An 18,835-nucleotide genomic window follows, 5' to 3' on the forward strand; every position below is an offset into this window, starting at 1 on the left:
ATGATTCTTTGCGTTGGTAGCCATGAATGCTCTGATATATTCTGAAGCAATAAGCAATGGCAGTTGCTGGTTTGTTCCTTTGATTGGATTCAGTAAGTGGCGAGATTACAAACCAGAATCATCTCATGGAGTTTCAGCCAGGGTAATTCACATGCTCAGTGCAAGCATTGTCTAACAACAGCACGAGCATTTTCCAGCTGTTTACCACCATTATTATAGCTACAGCAATGTCATAGACACAGATTTTCCTTCAATATAATGCAGAATTCTAGCTGTGAGGGTGCTATTTCTCTGAAGCATAATAAATTACTTTCCAGATATTCACTTTGACAAACAGCAAGTTTTCCTGTGTTTTGCTGCCAGTTATTTATCACAGAATTCCCCACCCCACTCCACCCCTTCAATATTTACCCTTTAATATTTTCTTGTGCACTGTCTTCCTGATCTCTCACACCTCAATCCCTCACATCCCCCACACTCGCCATCCTCATTTGTGAATCGCTGATAAACCTGAGCCTCATCTCTATCATTTATTCCAACTTCCATCTCACAATGTGAACTGATATGATTCCTTCCCTCAGCATGGTCAATAGACTGGCCATGCCTGATGTGCTATTCATCTCGACCTTCTACTCAGTTTCTGACTCGCTGCTATGATTACCAAACTCCTGGTTTATTAATTTAAATCCATTCGACTTGCACTAGCAATACTTCCCAAAAGGATGTTTTTGCTCCTCCAGTTAAGATGCAATCTGTCTTTTTTGTACAGGTCCCACATGTCCTGTAAGAAATCCCAATAATCCAAAAATCTGAAACCAGCAACCCTGAAGTAGATTTTTGACAACATGTTAAACTATACCGCCGTCCTAATCCTTACCTCTTTTCCAAATGGCACGGGGAGTAATTCAGAGATTACAGAGGTTTGTTCTGTCTCTCTCTCTCTCTCTCTCTCACACACACACACAATCAAACCGACACTACATTGCTTTGCAGAAGAGTACCAATAACCTTATAAATAGTCAGAATGTTAACTGGAATGAAGGAGTTAGTTAAAGAAAGGATGAGAGAAATTGTATTTCTTCTGGATATCAATTTGCTTGCTGAGTTGGAAAGTTCATTTTCCGATGGTTCATCACTATCCTAGTGAACATTATCAGTGAGCCTCCGGTGAAATGCTAGTGTTATGTCCCACTTTCTATTGAAGTGTTTAGGTTTCCTTGAGTCAGTGATGTAATTTCCAGGATTGGTGATTTCATGCCTGGTCCTTTTCCTCAGAGAGTGTTAGATGGAATCAAAATCGATGTGTGAGTTGATAGAGTTCCGGTTGGATTGCTATGCTTCTAGAAATTCTCGTGCGTGTCTCTGTTTGGCTTGTCCTAGATGGATGTGCAGACCCAGTCAAAATGATATACTTCCTCATTCGTATGTAAGGATCTGGTGATAGTGGGTCATGTCTTTTTTCTGGCTAGTTGTTGATCATGCATCCAGGTGGCTACTTTTCTGCCTGTTTTTCCGTTGTAGTGTTTGTTACAGTACTTGAAAGGCTTATTCTTCCTGGAGCAGAATAGACAATGATGTGAACTTATCACGGTGCTCAAAAGTATGAAGAAAGTTGCAGAGTAAAACAGGAAAACTCTGTTTCCATGAGTTGGCATTACAGCATCAAAGAGTTCTAATTTCAAAATGGTCAGCAAAAGAGCTGGGACTGAGATACATAAATACTTCTTTATTGAGAGAGTTGTTAGGGTTTGGATTAGACTGCCTGGGAGAGTTGTAGATGACGATTCAATAAAGAATTGGACATACATAATCGGAAATTATGAATTTAATGGGCTACAGACAAAAGGCTGGCAAATGGAAGGTGATTGGGAAACATTACTGGAGCTGGTGCACACACAGTGGCCAGTGGCCTCCTCCTGTACTTCAAAGGCTTGTACTCTATCATGTGTCTGATGCAAATAAAAATCAGTATAGGATTATTTCCAGTTTTCAGTGCTCGCAAATATCTGATTATTTGCTGCAGGATAAACATTTAAAATGCAAATATTGCAAGGTCAGTCTCATTATGTAGTCTATTTATTACTCAGAACATGAATATTTTAAATGTTATGTTCTGATAACGAAAACAAATATATCATTGCTTTGGCACAAATCTCTTTGAAAAGCTCTGACTTTTCCCTCACACCATAATATGTCCTTTTTTTCACTGTCCACATTTCATATTAAGTATCATTCTTCCTAAAAATCGGCAGTTTTCAAATTATTCTTCGCTAAAATGTGAGAACATAAATCATTCACGGTGCATGTTGAATTATTGCCATTTCTAAATTGTTGGCTATTTCTCTGAGAAATTTAACTGATTGATTATATATAGATGTATAAGAAGGCTAATTCTATTTGATTGTCCAATCGTTTACTCACTCTGAACATGTAATCATTCAGAAGCCGACCATTTTCAAAATGTTGGAGTGGCAATGCATTGTTTTGAAGCCTGACATTGAATATATAATTCTGATCACAACAGTTAGGTACCATGTTCTTTATTCGACATAAAATAAAATGTGCATTCTTTATGTTTGTGTTACAAAAAAAATTGATAGGAGTTTGTACTTTACTCCCATAAATATAGAATCGACCTAATTGTTTTCAGGGATTATCGTTCAGTTGAATAATCATACTTCATATCTCATTTTTGCCCAATTCACGAAACATAGCTCACAGCTGATTATTGTTCGGGTCAGTAAACTCAACACCTTGCAATGAGCTACGCTAAAAATGGCTTCCAAAAGATTTAGAATCAGTTACAGTGTTACTGGAATTCACTGTTGCATGTGATGCTGAGTGACACACTGACCTGCTCCTAAATCTGTGCAAAGAGTTTCTAACCTGGGTCAGGGCAGTCAGTCAAACATTTCTTCACAACAAATAATTTGGAATCCACCCTGGGAAAGGTGGGAGCTCGCTAACAGACTATTACTGGTCTCAGTGTAGATACAAATAATGTCCAAATTAGATGTCAATGGCTGACCAGCAACCAGGTTTTATAAAACCATCTTCAGTCAGAGCCTGGCCCGTTGGGCAGATGTGTCGACATGCAGTGTCAGAATCACACCGCACAACTTATTGATGGTGCTGACACCTGGCCTGCCTCCCAGACTCCATACATCTGCACCCTGGACCGGATGCTGGGAAAAGACGTTAAAATGTTGACAGTCTGATGCACTATCTTGAGCCTCACAAAGAAACCTCTGAAAACATACCCAATAAATGTCACCTTCATTATCACCAGTATCGAAATGAAATTTTACATCTCTGTGGATGGCCAGAGATTAATACATGGTTCACCAAACAGTATATATCTGAAGAAAACAGCAGCAAACGGCAGGCCAAGAAGCACGTTAAGAACTGAACTTGGCGGATTCTGTTTGGTGTGTGGTGACATACACATATTGTACTGGCACTCAGGTGACTGTAACAATGCACAACGTAAATGTAAATTTTGACCTAACACCTCGTCAAAGCTTCCTGATCTCACACACATCACGCCCTCACACACTCAAGAATTGATGAGAATCTACAAGCTTGGTAAAACAGGAACCATAGTACAGGCCTTTCAGCCCGTGACGTCCTGCCGACATTTTATCCTGTTCTAAGATCAGACTAACCTACACACCTTTCATTTTACGATCATTCATGTGCCTATCCACACACCCACACTCTCTGTGTAAAGAACCTACCTCGGACATCTCCTATAAATATTCCTCCAATTACCTTAAAATCGTGTCCCCTCATCATAGCCATTTCCGTCCTGGGTGGAAGTTTCTGGCTATCCACTCGATCTATGCCTCTAATCATCTTGTCCACCTCTATCAAGTCAAGTTCCATTCTTTTTCGTTCCAATGAGAAGAAAAACTAGTTCCCTGAATTATCTTTGCAAGACCTGCCCTCCAGTCCAAGCAGCGTCCTAATAAATTTCCTCAGTACACTCACCAATGCTTCCACATCTTTCTTATAATGAGGCAACCAGTACAGAACGCAGCATTCTAAGTGTGATCTCACCAGGGTTCCATAGAGCTGCAGCATAACCTCACTACTTAAACCTAACCCCCATGCTAATGAAAACATCATCCGGCTTCTTAAGAGCCTTATCAACCTGGGTGGCAACTTTGTGGGAGCTATGACATGGATCATCAGATCCCACTGTTACTCCACAACGTATGAATCCAACATTTAACCGTGTATTATGCATTCAAATTTGACCTTCCAAACTGAATCGCTTCACAATTTTCCAGGTTGAACTCCAACTGTCCCTTATCAGCCCAGTTCAGCATCCTGTCAATGTCCTGTGCAAACTACAATAGCCCTCCACACTATCCACAATTCCACCATGCTTTGTTAAATTGAAAAACTTACTAATCCACCTACACTCTTCCTCATCGAAGTCATATATAAATATCACAAGCAGCAGAGGCCCCAGAAACGATCCCAATGGAACACCAATGGTCACCGAGCACCAGACAGAATGCTTGCCATTTACCACCTCCCTCTGTCTTCTATGGGCCAGTCAATTCTGCGTCCAGACAGGCCGCTTTCCCTGTATCCGATGCGTCCTTACTTTCTGAATGAACCTACCATAGGGAAATTTACCAAACGCCAGGTTAAAAACCACGTACTCCACATCCACTACTCTCGCTTCTTCAATGTGTTTGATCCCATCCTCAAAGAATTCAGTAAGGTTTGTGAGGCATGACCTGCCCCTCACAAAGCCATGCTGACTATTTCTAACCAAACTATGATTTGCAAGTAATCATAAATTCTGTCTCTCGGAATCCTCTCCAAAACTTTGCCCAATGCTGATGTAAACTGACTGGTCTGTAATTCTCAGGATTATCCCTATTCAATTTCCTGAACAAGGGAGTGACATTTGCCACCCTCCAATCATTTGGCACTACTCCAATGGAGAGTGAGGACGCAAAGATCATCTCCAAAGGTACAGTAATCTCTTCGCTCTATTCCTGTAGTAAGCCAGGGTGGATCCCGTCTCGCCTAGGAGATTTATCTATCCCTATGTTTGTATTTCAATCAGACTATACTTCACCTCACCATGTTTACTCATTGTCCAACTACCTGATTGACTGCTTTCCATTTCAGCGCCCTATACAGTGCTGCTTTCCTGAACACATATGGTTCCCTATAACCTGTTAATCATGGAATGGAAAACATGGGAAGGCACCAATGCCTTCCTGATGAAAGGCTGATGCCCAAAGCTTCGACTCTCCTGCTCCTCAAATGTCGCCTGATATGTTATGCTTTTCCAGCGCCACACTTTTCGACTCTGATCACCAGCATCTCCAATTCTTACTTCCTTCATTACAAAGGGCTGTCCCCTCTGCACACTGAGCAGGCAATTAATCAGCAGAAACTCGCTGGATTTAGAGTTGACCGTTCAGTTCTGGAAAGTTGCATTTGATGAATACATTTACTGAAAACGAAATTACTATTCAACAAATATTCATTCAGTCCCAGAGTTACAGTTTTGGTTCATGAATTAGGCAGCTTGATAACGAGCAGTCAATGACTGAAGAACTCCGAGGTACAGAGTATTCCAGGTAATATATTCCAGGGTGGATGTGCTTTCCCTTAATGTTGGGTATATTATCGGACAGACAGATGTGATAAGGGAACGCGGTGACACGTGGAATTGTGACATTTTTGCCATTACAGAGATGTGCTTGAGGGAGGTCAGGGCTGACAACTCAATATTCTGCAGTGCAAGAACTATAGGCAGCACAGGAGAGGGGTAAAGGAGGAGGTGGTGATGCATTATTAGTCATTATGGAGTCAGTTGCTGCAGTAAGAGGGAATTAAATCGGAAAGAGAAGCTTAAAGCAGGTACCCATTGAGCAGGTCAATGGAGGCAACTACCATATGTGTAAGGCTAAACTTAAAACGTAAGTAGAAGCGTAAATATGACGCTTGATAAAACATTAGCGGGTAGTATGAGCGGGTTGAGAGAGATAGGGAGTAATATATGATTTGGGAGGGGTTTAGAGATATAGGGAAGGGTGTAGGGTTTGGGGTGGATTAGAGGGATAGGGAGGCGTGCAGGGTTGGAGAGAGTTATGGAGTAGTATAGGGTTTGAAGGAGGTTGGAGAGATAGAGAAGGGTTACGGATTGGAGGGGGTTAGACGGATAGGGAAATGTGTAGGTTTGGAGGGGTTAGAGAGACAGGGAGGCGTGCAGGGTTTGAGAGAGATACGGAGAAGCATAGGGTTTGGAGCAGGTTAGTGAGATAGGGAAGGGTTTAGGGATTGGAGGGGATTAGATAGATAGGGAAAGGGTTTGGTGGAGTTGAGTAAGTAGTGAGAAGTATAGGGTTTAGAGGCATCAGAAAGATAGGGAGGAGAGCAGGGTTTAGAATGGGTTAAGGAGATAGAGTGTGGTCCAGGGTCTAGAGTAGGTTGAAGAGATAGGGTAGGGAGTAGTGTTTGGAGGAGTTTAGAGAACTAGGAAGGGGTGCAGCATTTGGAAAGGGTTAAGGAGATAGGGAGGGGTGTCGGGTTTGGAGGAAGTTAGAGAGATATAAAAGGGGTACAGTGCATGAGGGTGTTATAGAGATAGCAAAGGCAGTAGGGGCTGGAGGAAGTTATATAGATGGGATGGGTGGAAGGTTTGGAGGAGGTTATAGAGATAGAGAGGAATGTCGGATTTGGGGAAGGAGAGAGAGTGATAGCGAAGGGGGTAGGTTTGGAGGAGGTTTGAAGCTCATTGTGTCAGATCAAACACTGACACAGAAACCTCCTGATGACTCCCCTCCCTCAGCCTCATGGTGTCAGATCAAACACTGACACAGAAACCTCCTGCTGACTCCCCTCCCTCAGCCTCACGGTGTCAGATCAAACACTGACACGGAAACCTCCTGCTGACTCCCCTCCCTCAGCCTCACGGTGTCAGATCAAACACTGACACGGAAACATCCTGCTGACACCCCTCTTCAGCTGGTGGATCAGTGTCCCTCTACATTGAACAACACTTGGTGGAAGCACTGAGAGAATGACAGAGCTGGAGAATGTATACTGTGTGGGCCTTTTCAAAACCACCACCAAGAGGAGCTCAGCTGCAGCGTTGCTGATCGAGGTGGTCGCGTTCAAAAGGACACAACTGCTTCACTGCGTCTGCACCGGGTCAGGGAGAACGACTGATAGGGAGAAACATCCTTGACCTCACCATCACCAACCTACTGGCTGCAGACACATTGTTCAATGACCGTATTGGGAACGGTGACTACTGCACACAGTATTTATGGAGACATTTTCCACTTTTACATCGTGAAGACCCCCTGTGTATATGTGACATCATCATTATGCTCAACCGGGCAGATTTCCAATAGATTTTGGAATTTTGCAATGGCCTGTGTGAGGTGGTTTGGGTCATTACCAACAGCAGCAGAATTGTACTCCAGTATAATTTTCACTATCACTGCCTGGCATATGCTCCACTTTATCCTGAACATCAAGCCAGTGATACACCCTTGCTAAGTGGAGAAAACAGAAAGGCCTGCCCATAGTAGCACCTAATACACCTCAAAATGAGATGAAGTTACTAAATTGGGCCACTTACTCACCACATGGTATAAATAGCAAATGAAACACAGATCTAACCAATGAATCAGACCTAATCTCTACAATCCGGGTGAGTGGTAGTGGACAATCACACAACTCACTGGAGGAGAAGAATCCACCAATACCACCTTCCTGAATGATGGAAGGGCTTCGCACAACAATAGAAATCTAAGGCTGAAACATTCACAGCAATGTTCAGACAGAAATATCGATGGGATGATCTATTTTAGTCTCCTCCAGATGGCAGTCTTCAGCTAATCCGACTCACTTTGTGTGGTATCTCCAAACAGCTGGAGAGATTGGAGAATGCAAAGGCTATGGGCCATGATAACATTCCATTCTGTCTGTTCCTGCTGGGATACAGCACTGGGACCTACCTGACAACGTGGGAAACTATCCGGGTGAGTTCTGTAGACACACAGACAAAACATCGGACAATCAGTGACTACCCCATTGCTCTAATCCCTGTCATTAATAAAGGGATGGCAGATGTCATCTACAGTGGGATCAAGCAGCACTTCCTCAGTACTAACCTGCTCGCTAAAGCTCAGTTTGGGCTCTCATCCCTTGGGCTCATTGAAGCCTTGGTTTAATGATGTACAACAAGAGAACACACAGCTGAATTCGAGAGGTGAGGTGACAGTTACTGCACATTTTACATGATCATAACTGCATTTGACCAAATGTCGTATCCAGGATTAACGGCACACCTGGAGCAAATAGGAATCATCTGCACTAGCAGAAGTTACACCTGGTACAAAGGAAGGTGGCTGGGGCTGGTGGAGAGCAGCCATCTCTGCTTCGCCGCAGTTCCCCAGGGGCGGGGTATCTGGGTAAGCCTGTATACCAGAAACGGAAATGTAGGGCACCAGACTCCTACAGGATGATAGAGACAACTGGCGGTAGTTGAACTGGATGGTCATCATACCTCAAGTAAGGGAGAGATTGAGTAGGACATTCCTTTAGTCACCCAAGGAATTGAAACCACACTGTTGGCATTAATCTGCATAACAAACCAGCCATCCAACTGATTGAGCTAACCAAATCCTCACGCAGCTCTGTGTGGTAGATATTGAAATATTATTCCATTCAGATATGTTGTTAGACACCTCTGGAGCAGGTGGAACGAGAAGCAAGCTTCCTAGCTCAGAGAGAGGGACAGTATTAGTGAGCGATAAGAGTTCTCTCTGCCCTAGGCCCTGTAATTTTCAGCTGCTTCATAAATGACTGTGAAATCACAAGTGGGGATGTTTGCCAATGATTGGACAGTATTCAACACCATTCGTGATTTACTCAGATACTGATGCAGTCCTTGTCCAAATGTACCAGGACCTGGAAATATGCAGGTGTGTGCTTAACAGTGACAATCCCATTTCCATTACTCATGTGCCAGACAACGATTACTGATATCAATGGAAAATTGAAACACATCCTCTAACGATCAATTCCACCACCATAACTGAACACACCGAACAATATCGCGGGGATTACCGTTAACCTGAACTGGACTGACCATATGATTTCATTACCCAGTCCTGTGAAGGGCTTATACTGAAACATTAACTTCTCCTGCTGTCTGACCTGTTTTACTTTTCCAGCGCCACTTTTTTACGCATATAAATTCTTTAGTTACAAGAATATGTCAGGGGCTCGAAATTCTGCAGGAATAACTCACCTCAAAATTTCCAAAAGCCTGTCTCCTATTGCTAAGACACTTGTTGAATGTGTGTGTGATTAAGTACTTGCATTTGCCTGTGTGAGTGCAGCTTCACCCCTCTTCCACTGACGCTCAGTAGCAGCAATACCTGCCATCTACACAGTGCTCTGCAGAAATCTACCAAGGCTCCTTACAACGTACCTCTGAACCCCCGACCATCGAGAAGGACAAGGGAAGCAGATACACGGGACCCCCACCATGTTCGCATTCTGTTCCAAGCCACCCACCATCCTGATTGGGAAGTATATTGCCGTTTCTTCAGTGTCACTGTTTCAAGTTCCCTATCTATCAATAAATGCCGTCCCATTCACATTTCATGAATAAATTAACATAAAAGTATTGTGTAGACCTGTTCAATGCTGGACACGGTTTTGAGTTTTGTGAGCCCAGGCTGGTTGGGTCCACGCAGGACATTGCTTGTTGTGAACAGCTGAAGGGATATGATGTTTGAAACAATCTGTCAGTCTCTCAGAGGCATGGTCTACATACCGAGCACCACAGACACTGGCATTTTCATCCCACATTACTGAGCTCTGAGATAGACAGAAGCAACTGAAAACGTACTCATATCTGACTGGAACGTATTTAAACACACAGTGACATTGTTGCCACGAAAATGATTATGATGAATATTAGCAGGGAGAAAGTGAGGAATGCAGATGCTGGAGATCAGAGTCAAAAAGTGTGGTTCTGAAAAAAATAACTGGGACGTTCAGGCAGCATCTGAGGAGCAGGAGAATACACTATTAGTTAACAATATTAATACTAGGGAAAGTATTTGTGTATTTTCAAAGTCCTTGTACTTAATAACAAATTGGTCTTGGTGTGGCAATGAGATTCATCATTTCTATGCGAATTACTGTGAGTTTTCATCATATTGTTGTTATAACAGTGTACTGAATAAATGGGTGGATTTTGTGCTTATTGGACAATCTAAAAGTTGGTATTATGAAAGGCTATCGGACCTTCAGTAAAGAGACTTTACTTAATGGTTGTTAATGGTTAGAACAATGCTGCAAACATTTACACAGAGATTTCCTGCTCAAGTCGCGCACAAGGTCGTTGGGCTGGGATCACGCTGGCCATCAATGGAGCTGCACAATTCTGTTTGGATACTGAAATTGTGGGGCTAAAATACACTGGATATGGTTCATGATGGATTCAATGTAAGATGGCATGTGCTGCAGGAATCCATCGCCTTTATAACACCTTCATTCAAGATCAGGTCCAAGGTGCAGAATTACAGAGTTTAGGTGGAACACCTTCATTATAATCATTTTCGTGGCAACAATGTCACTGTGTGTTTAAATATGTTCCAGTCAGATATGAGTACGTTTTCAGTTGCTTCTGTCTATCTCAGAGCTCAGTAATGTGGGATGAAAATGCCAGTGTTTGTGATGCTTGGTATGTAGGCCATGCCTTTGAGAAACTGACATATTGTTTAAAACATCATATCCCTTCAGCCGTTCACAACAAGCAATGTACTGCCTGGACCAAGCAGCCTGAGCTCACAAAACCCAAAACCGTGTCCAGCATTGAACATGTCTACAAAATACTTTTATGTTAATTTATTCATGAAAGGTGGACCACAAGAAGAGGTATACTTGCAAGACATGGCTGTTTACAGGTAGTTGTTATAAATATTGAACTGCGTCTGGACCAGCACCATGTGCTAGTCCATTGACCAGTCTGCCCCACACACATCTCCCCGTTGTTCAGGTATGTCTCTAACCAGTCTATTGTGAGGGATTGTGTGAGTAACTGCCCAGCTCCAGTATGGGAGCTCTCTGGACAGATTTTGGAGATGGCCAGTATTTTGGAGGTCGTGGTGAGGCCCAATAGCACTGTATCTGAATTCAGGCATTTCATCATAGACATTTCCAACAGCTTTGCTACCTGGAAGACGGTGTGTTCACTGATCTGAACATGAATCGGCTGTTTACTACAGTCACTGAATTGTGTAATCGTTAGCTCTGCGCTCTGGTAATTCAATTATTGTTCACTTCAACTGAAAAACAATGATCTTTGGTTTATTTTAAAATATGTAAGAAATAAAGTGATATTAACTCTTCATTACAGAAAATGTGAAAGTGACCTGGTATCTATTTCCCTTGGACGAATCAAGCAACAGTCAGATATTGTCTGTAAAGCAGGATTCTGAGAACAGGACTATGTCCCAGGCAACATCACCTTCTCTGGTAGGTTCTGTTTCACTGACAGGATACAGCCAGGCAGAGGGGACTAGCTCCTTGGTATATAGTCAATATAGGGTGGCACAGCAGCTCAGTGGTGATCACGACTGCCTTATAGCACCAAGGATCCAGGTTCGATTCCAGCCTCGGGCAACTGCTGGTTGGGAGTTTGCACATTCTCCCTGTGCTTCTGTGGGTTTCCTCCCACAGTCCAATGAATTACAGCTCCGGTGAATTGGCCATGGTAAATTGCCCAAAGTATTCATGCATTAGTCGGAGGAGTGTGAGTTGCTCTTCGGAGGGTCAGTTTGGACTGGTTGGGCCGAAGGGCCAGTTCCCATTCTGTAGGGAATCCAGTCTAATGATAGTGCTCAGCATTGATGCTGGATCTTGTGGCTGCTAGACTGCTTTGTGGCAGGTTATGGTGGAATTAATAAAAGCTAATTAATAAACATATAGTTGACCACATTGTCACCGATCTGCCTGCTGCAGATACGCCTCTCCATTTCATATATCAGTAAGAATGGTCACACCACAATGGGGAGCAAGGGCTACCTTCACATTTTGCAGACTTTATACAGATTGAATAACCAATGATGATGCAGCTATGAGGTGCAGAGGGCCATCGGCAGCAGCAGAATCATACTCTGTACATCTCATGCAGTCTGCAACTTCACAGCCAGACATACCTCCCACTGTACAGTAACCATCATGGCCCGATACACCTCCCACTGTACAGTAACCATCATGGCCCGATACACCTCCCACTGTACAGTAACCATCACAGCCCACCATACCTCCCCTATCGCGAGGGGCATGGTAGCTCAGTTTTTAGCACTGCTACCTTACAGTGCCAAGGTCCTGGGTTCGATTCTGGCCTTGGGTGACTAACTGTTTGGCCTTTGCACATTCACCCTGTGTCTGCATGGGTTTCCTCCCACAGTCCAAAGATGTGCAGGCCAGGGGAATTGGCCATACTAAATTGATAAGGGTTTTAGTCAGAAGGAAATGGGTGTGGGTGGCTTACTCTTCGGAGGGTTGACATGGAATGGTTAGGCCGAAGGGCCTGTTTCCATACTGTAATGAATCTAATCTACTCTCCAAGGTTCATGTGAGGAATATGATGGAATAATCACTTATCTGAATGAGTGCAGATCCAATAGTACTCTAATCTGGATTTACTAGCAACAGGAAACACAGTTGTGTGGGGAATATCTTGTCCCTCAAACTTGATTGATTATTTTGAAGAAGTGACAAAATTGATTGATGCGGGCATGGGGCTGGATATTGGCGGTTTGGACCTTAACAAGACCTTTGATATGGTTCCTTATGCAGGCTCATATAGAAGATCAAGTGAAAGGGGATAGCGGTCACTTAGTAAGATGGATAGAGAACTGCTTGGCCATTAAAGACAGAGTAGTGGTGGAACAGTGTTTTTGTGACCGGAGATCTGTAAATAGATTGGCGGAGTTGCAGATTGTGAGGAGGATTGCCAGAGAATACAGCAGGATGTAGGTCAGCTGCAGACTTGGACAGAGAAAACACAGATGTAACTTTATCTGGACAGTTGCGACGTGTTGCGTTTTAGAAGGTCTAATGCAGGAGAGAAGAATAAAGTGGATGGAAAAACTATTGATTGCATCAACATCCGAAGGAATCTTGGTGTACCGCTCCACAGTTCCCTGAAAGTGGTAACACGGGTGGAGAGAGTGATCAAGAAGACTGACGGCAAACTTGCAGACAGGCATCAGAGCATGCAGTATGAAAATTAGCAGGTCATATTGCAGCTGTAGAGAAACTTAGTTCGAGGTACATTTATAATATTGGGTACAGTACTGGTTGCCACATGAAGTTGAAGTGTTGGTGAGGGTATGGAAAAGTTTCATCAGGATGTTGTCTGGTTCGGAGGGTATTAGCCAGAAGGAGAAATTGAACACACACAGTTTGTTTCCACCAAGGCATCATTGGCTATGGGGCTACCTGATAGATATTTACAAAATTATCAGAGGCATAGAATGAAGGACAGTTAGAACCTTCCCCCCACACCCCCCCCCCCCCCCCAGAGTAGGAATAAAAAATACTCAGGACCGTAGGTTTTAGGTAAAAGGGAGAAAGTTCAGGCGATGTGATAGGTAAGGTTTTTTTTGCTGTTCCAGACAGAATGTGAAAGTGCCTGAAATGCACTGATAGAGGGGAAGAAGCCAATATAGCAAGGTTTAAGAGGGATCTTGGCACAAGTATGAGTAAATAGAGAATAGAATGACATAGAAGGTATTGGAGCTAAAACTTCTGTTTTAACATTGGAAGGGCATCATGTGTCAGTGCGGGCTTGCTGGGCTGAAGGGCATGTTCCTGTGCTGGACTGTTCTTTAAGTCAAGATTTGAGCGCGGGAGAGGCGAGATGCTCACTGAATGATTACTGATGATCATTAGCCACATTATTGTGGATCCCTCCCCCCACTCATCAACTTGCAGCTTCAAATCCTCCCCCACTGTGGGGAAACTCAATATGAAGAATTTGACATGAAAGTCAGACCTGGTACCTGGGGACTCCATCTCGCCGCTCTCTTCTGCAGACTTCTATCCTGGACACGAACGTATCGGGGACGCCGCATGAACAGAAGCTGCATGCACTCCACACCCACCAATGCTGGCATCTGTCACATGCCAGCCTCATGATGCCATCCCAGCACATCCCGACCCACGAACAATACGCTTCTGTACTTTAATGCTGCAGCTCAGGGTGCACTGACAACTCTCATTGCAATGCTGCTGCAAGGACACTGTGCTCAGGGACACACACCCAGCTCATGGGCTGTCCCTCTGGGCTGCTCACTCCGTGTTTGTACACATTCACTTTGAGCTGACTTGAATGCTCACAGAATTATTGCCTTGCCTTACCCTGCCATCAACAGTGTTTCCCCTCAGCCAAATCTACCAGGCTCACCCGCCTGCTGTATTGTCTTGGTGTTTAGCACAGACACAAACTCAGAAAGCTGAATATCATTGTCAACAGTCAGTCACGGTGTCCAGCACAGTGAGTCAGGGGGAGTCTCAGATCCCAGCCCGGGAGCTTGGACATGATCAGTCAGCCTCTTGTGGTTGTTAGGGTCAGGATCCTTCCCTGTGATAAGTGAGGAGCTGAATGTTGGGCTATCTCATACCCGTCTCTTGGCTCTTTCTGCCCTATTGTGGGATATTTCTTTCTGGAATGGGAGAATTATCAAGAGGTATTAGGGAGATGGAAGTGGTTGGTACAGCGGTTAGTGTTGGGACAGCTGAGAGAAAGGTGGGGAGGTGTCCTGAGTGACTGAGTGGGCAGCACAGACACCAGGCTGAGCTGGCGAGCGGGACAGAGAAGAGGTCATATAGAAACAGAGAGAAGTTGCTGCATTCAGTGAGAGTAGGAGAACATGGGTCTTGGTGGGAGGTGGGTGCAGTAACAGAGAGAGAGAGAGAGAGAGACACACAAACACACACACACACACACACACACATACACACGGGGGGGGGGGCAAGTACACAAATTGCAGATGGTGGCACTTACCCTGGTCACTGACGTTCTTACTACACTATTGGGCATTCACCCAGAAGGCTGGCACCTCACTGGCCCACGGGTCAGTCTCAGACAAGCTAGCAGGTCTGCTGCCATGGCTTCCCCCGCCAGTCATAGAGTCATAGAGATGTACAGCATTGAAACAACCCGTCCAAGCCGACCAGAAATCCCAATCCAATCCAGTCCCACCTGCCAGCACACAGCCCATATCCCTCCAAACCCTTCCTATTCATATACCCATCCAAATTCCTCTTAAATTTTGCAATTGTACCAGCCTCCACCACATCCTCTCGCAGCTCATTCCATGCACGCACCACCCTCTGCATGAAAACGTTGTCCCTTAGGTCTCTTTTATGTCTTTCCCCTCTCATCCTAAACCTATGCCTTCTAGTTCTGGACTCCCCGACCCTAGGGAAAAAGACTGTCTATTTATCCTGGAGGAAGATAATGTCCCTGTCCTGCATCATGCCATGCACCAGAACCTCAGGGGCTCAGCCACAAAGTGGGGCCCTCAGTTTAATACGTTTCCCGATCTACCTACCTCCCTCCACAACCCCGCCGTCATGTCCAGGGCAGTTTCGGACTGACAATCCAAGAGTGTAATGACTTTTTAAAAATGGCATCTGTAGCAGGGAATCCGGTGCATTCTGGGAATCCTGGGGAGTGGGCAGTTTTTATACCGATAACAAAGCGGAAAATAATCATTGGGCTCGTATCAGATGAAAGAAGGGACATAGAGGCAGGGAAGGTAGTTAATGAGGCAGATTCAGACTGTTGTTATTATGAGAACATTCACTTAGACTTACATAGAACATAGAACATAGAACAATACAGCACAGAACATGCCCCCACCACTCTCTGGGTAAAGAACCTACCCCTGACATCCCCCCTATACCTTCCACCCTTCCCCTTAAATTTATGTCCCCTTGTAACACTCTGTTGTACCTGGGGAAAAAGTCTGACTGTCTACTCTATCTATTCCCCTGATCATCTTACAAACCTCTATCAAGTCACCCCTCATCCTTCGCCGTTCCAATGAGAAAAAGGCCGAGCACTCTCAACCTATCCTCGTACGACATATTCTCCATTCCAGGCAACATCCTGGTAAATCACCTTTGCACCCTCTCCAAAGCTTCCACATCTTTCCTAAAGTGAGTCGACCAGAACTGCACACAGTATTCCAAATATAGCCTTACCAAGGTCCTGTACAGCTGCAACATCACCTCACGACTCTTGAATTCAATCCCTCTGCTAATGAACGTTAATACACCATAGGCCTTCTTACAAGAGATATCCACTTGAGGAGACAAACCCTCCATGAAACTGACAGAAATGAGACTGGCCAATTCAAAAGATTCAGGCCCTTGTCTTGTGCAGATTTTGTCATGCAAACTATTGTAAGTTATATACTTAAAGAGAGAGAGAACCTATACAGGAGATTCACATCCTTAAAAGAAGCTGGGGAGAAAGATCCCCTGCCATGTTTGCTCATTGTCCATCATTTTCGGTTCGTCACTGAGGAGCGGCATTGTGTCAGAGACCTGCTGATATTGTAGCTTAGTTTAGTATGAAGCAAGGGGCTAACTGAATACTTACACATCAGAATTCTGCGAGGCAGGAAGAATGGTCCCTTAGAAAATCCCAGAGGAATCCAGGACTGTCAGTCTGAATTTCTGCAGTGAAAGCTGCGTGAAGTTAATCTGGCTGTTTGGTTTTCATGCAGACACTTGTACAGTTGACGTGACTTACTCGATTTGATGAGCGAACACATAGCAGATGGAAGCGAGGAGGTCCAGTTGAATGTACCAGCAACCTGGAGAAGTGCAAGTCAAGTCATTTAGGGAGAGCAATCAATAGAAAGAATACACAATAAATGAACATACCGACAGTGTGGACAGATCTTAGTATAAATAACTTCCTATTTCTCACTGCTTTTTGCTTTGACAAAGGGTCAGTTAGACTCGAAATGCCAGCCTTTTCTCTCCTTACAATGCTGCTAGACCTGTCGAGTTTTTCCATCATTTTCTCTTTTGGTTTCAGATTCCAGCATCCGCAGTAATTTGCTTTTACCCTGAAGGTAGCCGGGCTCGTCGATAATCTAGATAAGGCAGCAAATGGCACCATTTCCTCTCTCAGATCAAGTGCAGAATGTAAGAGCAGGAAACTTGTACAAGAATTGTATAAATAATTAGTTCAGTCACAGCCTGTGTGCTGCATATATTTCTGGTCACTATATCACATGGAAGGATGGAATTAGAATGGAGAGTGTACAGGAAGAATGTGAGGATTGCAGATGCTGGAAATTAGAGTCAAAGAGTGTGGTGTGGCAAAAGCACAGCAGGTCAGGTAGCAGAGTGCCGGGAGAATTGACATTTCGAGCATATTTCACTCTTGGAAATGGTACTGAAGAGATTTGTTATCCTGGGAAAGTGATAATGCAGTTATGAGGAAAGTTTGAAGTGGAGGATGCTGAGAGGAGATTTGATTAACCTGCACATGTTGTCAAGGGTCTGGATAGAGAGGGAGAGACTGTCTTGTTATTATTGGAGAGCTCAGTTACCAGCATCAAATATTTAATGTAATTGGTTGAAATATTAGAGAAGTGGTGAGGAAAGTTGTTATTTCACCCAGAGTAAGGAAGGGATCTGGGAGTCATGCATGGATGCGGAGTCGAGGCAGAAACTCTGGAAAATTTTAATTATGTGCCTAGATCTGAACCTGAAGTCATACAGTCTCTGTGGTATCATAACAATGATTGTTTTTGAAAGGATGATGCTGGGTGGTACCTTCTTTTCAGTCAGTGCAGAAAATTTCGAGAGTAATCTTCTCTATGCTGTAGAAATTTCTAATATTTAGACAATATCTAGAGAATCAATGCAAATGGATCAGGGAGAGGACAGAGAGGAGTATTGTGTAAATTGATTAGCATCACAAAAATACTGATCACAGCCGTTATATACAACGCTGCTTCACTATGGTGGCCTTTTTATCCTTCTTGTATAAATGCTGAAAGCCTTTGATTATCCGGTTCTCAGTCTTGGTCACTTTGCAGCCATATCTGTCTTGTTTCATTCTATTTGTTCGACTGTTTCATTGGCCTTATTGAAAAAACAGGAAGGAATTTGGAGATGACAGCAAGTACCAGAAACCATGACGAATGTAAATTTGGGAAAAGTTTACAGAGATAGGAAGGCGTGCGAAGACAGTGGGATATTAGAGAGATATGCATTGTTCTAGGGGCTGAAGGGCATTACAAGGACAAAGATAGTTTTAGGTTTTGGTTGAAGTGAAAAGTGAGCTGGATCAGCCAGATCAATAGTTTGTCTACCGTAAACTTGCAAAGAGAAACTCTCCACAAAACCTGATGAAAATGATTTCCGTGTCTGTCTGTATCAGAAAAAGAATTCAACGGATGTGGGAGATGGTGGGAGGGCTGAGTGGTGTTGGGAGAAGTGGTTAAGGCACACAAGGCCTACAGATAGAGCCCACGCTGTGACCGATGAACTGATCTGTCCTACCATAGAGATTCGGGTCAATGATGCAGACTGAATTCACACCAGATGAAACAAGACTTGTTCGCATAAAATAATTTTCAATTGTAACATTTCAGGAAGTGAGAATTTAATCTTATCTGAGGCTCTGTTGAGTTGACCCTAGTCAAGAATTCCTACCTGGGATTTGCTGTCTTTCCGCAGTCACTTCTGCTGTAACAATGTCAGTTCGGAGTCACATGCAGATATAGACACA

The sequence above is a fragment of the Chiloscyllium punctatum genome, chromosome 19 (genome assembly GCF_047496795.1).
Source record: "Chiloscyllium punctatum isolate Juve2018m chromosome 19, sChiPun1.3, whole genome shotgun sequence".
Lineage (NCBI taxonomy): Eukaryota > Metazoa > Chordata > Chondrichthyes > Orectolobiformes > Hemiscylliidae > Chiloscyllium > Chiloscyllium punctatum.